The sequence below is a fragment of the Passer domesticus genome, chromosome 2 (genome assembly GCF_036417665.1).
Source record: "Passer domesticus isolate bPasDom1 chromosome 2, bPasDom1.hap1, whole genome shotgun sequence".
NCBI lineage: Eukaryota > Metazoa > Chordata > Aves > Passeriformes > Passeridae > Passer > Passer domesticus.
In genome coordinates, this window is record NC_087475.1 from 7,425,126 (window position 1) to 7,432,936 (window position 7,811).

The following is a 7,811-nucleotide window of genomic DNA, read 5'->3' on the forward strand; positions in this document are numbered from 1 at the left end:
CTGAGCAAAGAAGTGCTGGGATGATGGAATTACCAGCACACTCCCAGGCTGCCCTGCCCCTTGGCTCTGCACATGGCCACACACCACTGAAGCAGGACACAGAGCAAGGGAGGGAAGGGCATGGAATAAGGGAGCAGGGATTTCCTGGGTCAGCCAAGCCAACACAGCCCCTCCCAGGGCTCAGCACACCAGGGATGGGGCAGTCCTGGGGTTTGTGCTGTTTGTGCTGCTGCTCAGGTGCATTGATGTGCAACCCAGGTGGAAATAATCCTAAAAAGGTCAGCAGAGACTTGATAAGGGAAAAAAAAAAAAAAAAATCCAAAAAAAACCCCACACTCCTACATCACAGGGAATCTTTTCTTTTACAGAATCTGAATAAATTCCAGTGCTTGCAATAATTTCATAAGAACCTTTCTAACCAGGTTAGGGGGGGAAGTGTCTTTTATGAGCACTTTTTTAAGCCATTATTACCTGTCAGTACCCAGTATTAAATAAATTGCAAGAAGCTTCTGCTGGCATTGCAGACCTTAGTGATAGCTTTGTTTTACTAATATAATTATTGCAATAGTAACAATAATGAACTGCCACAGAGTACTCCAAGTGACAGTGTCTAAGCACACACCACCTCATTGCACACAGGCAAAAGCCAAGGCTGGTGCAGAGGGGAAAGAAGTGTATTTTACAGAATCCTTGGAAATTAATAACAAAAGGTAATACATTGCAATTAATACAGCTAAATACATTTGGAATGGTATTAAATGGCTTTAAAACTTCAACAATTCCCTGGACAGGAAATGTGATGCTCATCTAGAACTGAAATTGGCCAAGGATGCCAAGTAAAGAAGCAAGGTGTCTTCAGATCCATGGGCAGAAAGTGGGAGCACAGGGAAGACACAGGTCCATTGCTGATGGGGCAGGGAAACACCATAATGCTGGCAAGGCAGAAGTCTCAATACATTCATTGCCTTTGTTTTCACTAGAGTTAGGTCTTTTTTCTCTGGAGAAGTCTCGGAGGAACCCTGTCCCTGTATTTCATTATTTGAAGAGCAGCTACAGAGAGACCTGAAGCTCTCTCTTCAGAAGGAGCCACGTGGAGAAGACAAGGGGCAGCAGCTGCAAGACAAGACTGAGATTTTATCTCAGTGTAAGAAAGAAATTTTTTCAGCATTAGAAATCCAACCACTCACTGGAGCAACCTCCCCAGAGATGTGGACAGGGTGTTAAATAACCTCACCTAGGCTCCCATTCCCATGGAAAGTTGGACCAGATGATCTCTCAAAGTTCCTTCTTACCTGAGCTGTTCTATGGTTCCATTAGTCTAAACTATGAGGAAAAAGAAGTTAAGCTTAATTTTAAACAGAGCTGCCAACACCAGCTACATTCTATATTTAACCAGCTTGAAAAAAAACAGATATTTTAACCACCACAGCAAAACACCCAACACTCCCCCCCTACAACTTTTCTGAATAATATTCAGAAAAAAAATATTCACCCTGCCCCTTTCTGAACCTCCTGAGAAACAAAAGCCATTGATATTTGGGGGGTTTATCCATTAGGAAAAGGGTACTGACCATTTTCCCTGCAGTAAGTAAGCACTCACAAAGCTGAAACCACCTACTTTTTCCTTAGGAGGTTCCTCTCAGGCTTTTAAGTTAGAAATGCCAAATGTTCTCAGAAGTGGTAACATGGCAGCAAAGGAGTTAAACAGATGAATGGAACTAATTAAGTAAATTACACATTTTCTTGAGAAAAAACCCAGCCTAACAGGGGTGCTCATCAGAGAGCTAATATTTAGCAAAAGTTACAACTGCACTGAAGAGTAATGACTGAATGGTAAAGTAACAGCAAAATAATTAGTTGTATTCTAGCAATTACTTAGGAATTCCCCAAGAGGTAGCATTGATTAAAGTTATTTTACAAGTATATTAGTTGGAAGTCTTTAAAAAAAAAACATGCCAGGTTTGTGTTGATGATTTGAAGAAGGAAGAAAACTGTGGAAATCACATTTCATTAAGAAATGAAGCAAGAGGCAAAACATACAAAAGAGGTGAGAGGCAGCAAACAAGAGCAAATTAAGTAACAGATTAAGGTAAATAAAATCCTGGATTACATAGGCAATGCCAGAGAAAAAAAAAAATTTTTTTTTTTTCTCCTGAAGAATGAAAGTTTACATGGGAAATGGCATTCTTGGGACCATGAAGCCACATAGCACAGCTGACAGAATGGGCTTTAATAACACATTCTTCTCCGTCCTTACTTCTGCATCCCAGCCCTCTCTTGGAGGAGAAACTCTTCAGGCTCATTGCCCTGGTACTGCCTCCCTAGAAACACAGACCCCAGGGGCTCAGGTTCCAAGGACATGCATCTCCTTGTCCAGGAAAAGGAAGGAAGGAAGGAAGGAAGGAAGGCCCAGACCATCTTTGAGCTTGCAGATGACAAAACATCAGAACCACATTATCCACTCCACAGGGGGCAAACAGGTCCTTAAGAGCTCCCACCTGAAAACTTTTGACTTCCTGCCTGCCATTGATCCCAGGCAAGTTTTGCTGAAGCCCATAAAGATACACTAGGGCTGCATTTGGTTTTTCAGACATCTGATATCCATAGCAAACATGCTGTTGTTTTCTCTGCCCTTTGAACGGGAAAATTACTGCACTTCTCCCTGATTCCAAAGCTCAAAGTAGCTCTTCAGCCCCTCTGGTTTGGATTTGGGCTCAGCCAGGTGACAGAGAGGTGCAGGACAGCACAAGGCAGGGTTTGCATCTCCTGGACACCAGAGCCTGCAGGAATCTGTGAGCTCTGCACACTGGGAGCAGCTCTGGTGCCCACCCAGAAGTGGCAGGGTACCACCAGCCAGGGGCAGAGTGAGAGACCCAAGCAGGCAAAGAGAAATCAGCAAAAAACCAGTCTGGGACATCTAACTTTGAGGAACTGAAGATGAGGATGGGCAGCATGGCTGGTCCTGCCTGCCTACATTGCTCTTTCCTCATCAGCACAGGGACACAACTAAATCTGGAAGCATTTCTGCAGGTGCAACATAGGATTCCTTCATGGGAGAGCAGGCTCCTGGTCCAGCATCCTGTTCCCCTTCCACCTTGATAAGGTTTTGAAGAGTCCTGTCAGTGGGGGAATAGAGCCATACAATCACCTGCTCCCCTGCACTGCACGTTGTGGGGTGTGTGTTTGGGGTAGAATAAAGCCAGAGCTGTCACTGAGGCCCGAGGAACTCACTGCTGATTATATATACTCCAGACTCCCCCTGATTTCTCTCAGGACATTCTCACACGGCCCAGGTGTGCCCCAAATGAGTCAGCACAGACAGTCAAGAAACTCTGCCTGAAAAAGTCTGGAAGGGACAACACAAACACCACCCTGTGGGATCTGGGACAGCCCTTGCAGAGTCCCATCCACAGCTACTCTGCTGCCTCCTTCCCCCTCAAATCCTCACCCTCACCCCACTGAAACAGGAGGACAATTGCAGAATGAATGGCACTGCTAAAGACTCTGTAATTGCACAATCCCTCCCTGCCAGCCCCTGTGGAAGAGGTCTGTGCTAAATCCTGTCACGACTTTTCGCTTCCTTGAGATTTAAGATCAGATTTTCCCTTCATTTACATGCAAGTCTAAAGCCATTAACCTCAGAAAGCAATTCCTTCGTTTGCTGGTGCAAAGAAGAATAGAATTAGGTCATATGGACCCAGTCAGTCCTTTTATTTTTGTATCAATGAAGGTTGGCAAGGATATTTTACCAAAAATTTAAACAGCAGTTCTCTATACCCCTACTGCTCTTATTTATTCAAATCAATGCCATAGGGGGGCCCCGCAGTGGAACCTGCAGCAATGTGTAAGTTTTATGTGTCACAGTCTTTCTTTCTAAATGTCCCTGCTAGGCAGTCTATTGTTTTTTGACTTGAATGATGAGTGCTCTTGACTTTCAAGGCTTATTTGTTGATTTTTTCCTCTTCTTTTTTAAAAGAACTTCAGTTCCAGAATAACATTAGCATCCGCATACTGCAGTTTACAGCCATGAACTGTCCCCTGCCATTCTCCCTGTGTTTGTTGGTTGTCTGGATTTGGTTCTTGAGAGGGTAATTACATTTTTAGAGCACAAATGCTGACTGCCATACTGCACATTTCTACACAAAGGCACTGGTAAGAGTCATGTGCCCACAACTCCATTTCAATACCCTTCCCCTCATCATACATCAAATTATCCAGCTTTAGTAACATTTGTTTCACCTAAATGTCCAGTTCTGCTTACCTTTAAAGGAGTAACACACATTTGTGTGCCTGTGTTCAGAGCCCCTGCTCTTTACTTTCAGTGGAAAAACACTCACTGAGAGGAAATCCAGGTTACTTGGTGGTTTTGCTCCACGTTCCTTTGCTGCAGAGCACAACATGCTCTTCACTTTCAGAGCTACCCTCTCTCAGCCCCATCATTAGCTGCCATTCCACATGATGTCTTAAGAGAGCAACAAATGTAGGCAAAATTTAAAACATCACAAGGTGCTCATGAAAGACACAAAGCACCCAAATCTTCACATCTCCTCATGCTTCAGTGAGTGAGTAAGTTCCCCTTGCCTTGTGTACCTTAGTTTCTCCACAGATAACTATGAAAGTTCATAAGTGATGTGTATATCCAGGAAAACTCTTCTCCCAGTAGTCCCTCCACCAGCCAAAGATCACCTGGCTCCAGTGCATGGCTTCTAATACTCATTAATATTAGAAGTCATGTAGTAGTCATTCTGCTGCCTAGAAAGGCAAGGAAATCCTTGATCATCCGTGTTTGCCAGGCTGTCACATTCACCAGTTTGGGTGATAAAACAGTTTCTTCATCCAGCCATCAAATAACTTCATCACTGGTCAAGAATCTGTCATCATGCAGATTCCCAAAACAAGAGGTCACTGCACGCCCAGCCCAGCTGGCCTGGAAGGACTGCACGCCATGGAAAGGTTGTACCCATGTTGGACCAGTTTGAGGAGAACTGTTGTCCATGGGATGGGACATTGGATAAGTTCATGGAGAGCTGTCTCACATGGGAGGGACTCCTCTCCCTGGGCAGTGGCAGGAGCAATGTGTGATGAACTGACCATAACCCCATTCCCCATCTCCCTGTGCCACTGGGGGGAGAAGGTAGAGCTGGGAAGCAGGGAAGTGTGGGGGGAAGGTATTTTTAAGATATATTTGATTTCTTATTATCTTGCTCTGATTATTTTGGTAATAAACTCATTTAATATCTCCAAGTTCAATCTGTTTTGCCTGTGACAGTCATTAGTAAGTGATCTCTCCTTATCCCAACTCATGAAGCTTTCATTGTATATTCTCTCCCCAGCCCATCTGAGGAGGGCAGTGGCAGAGTGGCTTTGGTGGGTGCCTGGCATCCAGCCAGGGTCAACCCACCCCAGACTGCTCCTGTAGGCAAGTCAGGACACACACCCTGCAAAACAAGTAAAGAAAGGCCTGATGGATTCAGCTTAGTGAGTCTGGCTGGAAGGGCTCATTCCCCTTTAGCTGTATTATTTATTCAGATACCTCTACAACTGCACTAAGAACAAGACTTGAAACCAAATTATTATTTCGCCCTTCCCATTTCCCCTTTTTAAATTTTCTTTCTTTCCCTCCCTCTCTTTTTAACGCTTGGATTTTTTTCTTGTCCGGTTAGAGCTAAGGAGACCCACCTGACCCAGCAGCTTGTGTGAGTCAGCAGAATGACTTCCCACATCCCAGCAAGGTTCAAGTGCCACAAATCTGCCAAAAGGGTAGGAACACTTCATCTCCCAGGTGCTCTGGGGATTAATTAGCATTTTGAAATCATGTTTTGGGATCCTCATGTGCAAAGTGCTAGAGAAGTGGCTATTATTATTCTTGCAAACCATAATCCTGGATTAGTTAAAGCAACTAGTCAAGCAACCAACAGAATTTGTCAATGATGAGGTAAAGAGTTACAGCCAGTGACATTTCTAGGACAGAAAGAATGAATTTTCTAAACAATCAGTATGTGCTGCATAGAGTGAATAATTTGCAATGAATAATGTATGCAGTTAATTTAGCCTCTTTGCCAGCTTGCAGAAAGTCCATGCACAGAAAGATAATTTCCCGACCTTATTTCAGGAATTGAAAAAAGAAAAAAAATGCAGTTTATTGTATGGATGTATACTCAGCTCATCTCCACTTCTGCCTGAGATGTACTGACACAGTACAGAGATAGAGGCAGGTACAGGAAAGATACCTCCTTCCCATTGGGGATGGAAGATAGGACGATGATTTGGCCATAGAATTTTCCATCTCTAATGTTTGCTCAGCTTGCCACACTCAAATCCTGGCAAAATCTTTGCCCAGCAGGGTTTATATGTTGTGTACACCCACGTGCCCAGGCCATAACTCCCAAATGAAGCCATGTGTGGAAAACAGAGTCACTGTCCTATGGATATTTCGGACAAAATATTTACATAATTTCTTGGCTGACCATATGTCTGTCTGGTTATTTCACAAGTTGTGTCCTGGTCATCAACCAAGACTGCAGAGGACAACAACAGAGATGTTATACACCTCATCATCTGCAGGGTGGGAATTGTGATGTGTCACATTCATATTTTCTGAAAAATCCCTTTGCCCAGGATTTTTCTCCTGGGAAGCTGAGAAGCCTCAGAGAAAAAGGAAAACAGTAATAATCTCATTTGTTTCTCCTGTGTTTTGCTGCTTTGGAATGTGGTTGGAGATGGTTTACCCACAGGTGATTGTTTTATTGCTTTCTGCTGTAAATTGTTTTGACTCAATGGCCAACCAGTGCCAAGCTGTGTCAGGGCTCTGGAGAGAGTCACGAGTTTTCATTATTGTATTTTTAGCCTTTTGTCTCTATTCTTTAGAATAGTTTAGTATAGTATTCTTTAATATAATATAGTATCATAAAATAATAAATTCTCCTTCTGAGAACATGGAGTCAGATTCATCATTCCTTCCTTCATCAGAGCACCCCACAAATACAATAGTGTTGGCTTCTTCTCCTCCTGCTAATCCTGAATGTCAGACCTCACTTGCTTATGATGATCTGGTCAGAGCTGTAGTAAAACTTGTGTTTTAGAGCAGGTGGTTAAGGAAAGTGCCCTCATGTGGAAAAAATAGGAGAAGGGAAGATATGAGATCAGCAGTCCCCTTATTATCATTGATTTTTCTGCAGATTTCCAGCCATCAAACCTGGGAATTTCTCAGCTCTGGCTCACCAGTACCCAGGTGTGAAGGCTCTTTCATGAGCTGGAGTTCTCTCACAGAGCTCACACTGCTCCCTGCATGACCTGAAGTTTCCAAACTTTGGGGGAATGTGGGACTGGACCAGCCCCAGGTCAGCCACCACTTCCCACCTCTGCCTCCTGCCCAGGGATTGTTCCCCACTGCTGCTGCACCAGAGAATGTCAGATCCCCTTGTGGCTACAGCAAAGCTAGAACTGGTGAGAACAAATACTGGTTTCTCCTTTGTAGGTGGCAAGGATTTGTGTCCCTGCACTGAAACACACAGAATACAAATACTGAACAGTAAAGTAGCTGCTGTGTTGGCTCTCACTGACTGTGCAGGCTCAGCTTTCATGGCCCAGGGTGTTTTGGGGGATTTTTTGGGGGGATTTTTTTCAGCAGGATGGGGAGATCTGCTCTTTTGTGCTGGACTCTGATTTCTTTCCAATACCCTTCCTTGCTGTAATATTTGCAAACTATTTATTTAGAGGAAAACTGAAGAGGGTGCATGAGTAAACACCACAAGGCCAGATCGTGATGATTTCACAGGAGAAAATGAAAGTCTTTGCTTTAGGATAAGGAG

General features: G+C 43.8%; 1 long non-coding RNA gene across 1 annotated transcript; it reads right to left on the reverse strand.

The window, feature by feature from the left end:
- Nucleotides 1–434: 434 nt before the first annotated feature.
- LOC135295183 (uncharacterized) lies at nucleotides 435–1,658 on the reverse strand. The gene is made up of 3 exons (XR_010357205.1): nucleotides 1,572–1,658; nucleotides 1,235–1,323; nucleotides 435–1,138 (listed from the first exon to the last, which is right to left on the reverse strand). It is a non-coding gene; the product is annotated as an uncharacterized LOC135295183 (long non-coding RNA).
- Between the last annotated feature and the right edge of the window lie 6,153 nt (nucleotides 1,659–7,811).